Genomic DNA, 2,015 nt, shown 5'->3' with positions numbered 1-2,015 from the left:
AAAAAATGGCTTTAGAGGATGCGGCTAAATTTTTTTTTATCTGCCGCGTTCCAAATACCTTTGAGAAAGGGTTCGAGGTACGCGATTAGAGGTAGATGCTCTTAGAGCATCTCCAGTCGCGTCCCCCAAAGCGTCCCCCGAAGCAATTTGGGGCGCCGGACAGAAAATGTGTTCCAGCCGCGTCCCCCAAAGCCCATTTTTGTCCGGCGCGGCCCGATACGGTGTCCGGCGCCCCGAGCCCGTCCCCGTCCCACAGGGGACGCTCCGGGGACGCCGGACACAACGAAAAGCGAGGCGGGGAGTGGCGGGGCCTGATGCGCGTAGATGTACACGTCCGTTGGGAACCCCAAGAGGAAGGTGTGATGCGCACAGCAGCAAGTTTTCCCTCAGTAAGAAACCAAGGTTATCGAACCAGTAGGAGCCAAGAAGCACGTGAAGGTTGTTGGTGGAGGAATGTAGTGCGGCGCAACACCGGTGAAACCGGCGCCAACGTGGAACCTGCACAACACAATCAAAGTACTTTGCCCCAACGTAACGAGTGAGGTTGTCAATCTCACCGGCTTGCTGAAAACAAAGGATTAAGCGTATCGAGTGGAAGATGGTGTTTGTTTGCAAAGAACAGTAAAAACGAGTAGAATGTATTCAGATGTAAAAGAATGGACCGGGGTCCACAGTTCACTAGAGGTGTCTCTCCAATAAGATAACTAACATGCTTGGGTGAACAAATTACAGGCGGGCAATTGACAAATAAAGATTCAATACATATCAATGATGATTACTATGTGATTTAATCAGGGCATTACGACAAAGTACATAGACCGCTATCCAAGCATGCATCTATGCCTAAATAATCCACCTTCGAGGTTATCATCCGAACCCCTTCCAGTATTAAGTTGTAAACAACAGATAATTGCATTAAGTATGGCGCGTAATGTAATCAACACAAATATCCTTAGACAAAGCATTGATGTTTTATCCCTAGTAGCAACAACACATCCACAACCTTAGAACCTACTGTCACGATCCCAGATTCAATGGAGGCATGAACCCACTATCGAGCATAATTACTCCCTCTTGGAGTTACAAGTATCAACTTGGCCGAGCCTCTACTAGCAACGGAGAGCATGCAAGAACATAAACAACACATATATGATAGATTGATAATCAACTTAACATAATATTCTATATTCATCGGATCCCGCCAAACACAACATGTAGCATTACAAATAGATGATCTTGATCATGTTAGGCAGCTCACAAGATCTATAACAATGATAGCACAAGCGGAGAAGACAACCATCTAGCTACTGCTATGGACCCATAGTCCAAGGATGAACTACTCACGCATCAATCCGGAGGCGGGCATGATGATGTAGAGCCCCTTCGGTGATGATTCCCCTCTCCGGCAGGGTGCCGGGAGGCGATCTCCTGAATCCCCCGAGATGGGATTCGCGACGGCGGCGTCTCTGGAAGGTTTTCCGTATCGTGGCTCTCGGTACAGGGGGTTTCGTAACGAATGCTATTTGTAGGCGGAAGGGTAGGTCAGGGGCGACGCGAGGGCCCCACACAACAGGCCGGCACGGCCAGGGCTTGGGCTGCGCCGCCCTGGTGTGTGGCCACCTCGTGGCCCCACTTCCTTTCCCCCTCGGTCTTCTGGAAGCTTCGTGTAAAAATAGGACCCTGGGCATTGATTTCGTCCAATTCCGAGAATATTTCCTTACTAGGATTTCTGAAACCAAAAACAACGAGAAAACAAGCAATCGGCGCTTCGGCATCTTGTTAATAGGTTAGTGCCGGAAAATGTATAATAATGTCTGTAAAGTATGTATAAAACATTCAAGTATTGTAATAAAAGTAGCATGGAACATAAGAAATTATAGATACGTTTGAGACGTATCAAGCATCCCCAAGCTTAGTTCCTACTCGCCCTCGAGTAGGTAAACGATAACACAAATAATTTCTGAAGTGACATGCTACCAACATAATCTTGATCAACATTATTGTAAAGCATATGC

The sequence above is a fragment of the Lolium rigidum genome, chromosome 1 (assembly GCF_022539505.1).
Source record: "Lolium rigidum isolate FL_2022 chromosome 1, APGP_CSIRO_Lrig_0.1, whole genome shotgun sequence".
In the NCBI taxonomy this organism is placed as follows: domain Eukaryota; kingdom Viridiplantae; phylum Streptophyta; class Magnoliopsida; order Poales; family Poaceae; genus Lolium; species Lolium rigidum.
The sequence above is the reverse complement of the archived record's forward strand: the minus strand, read 5'-3'. Positions refer to the sequence as shown.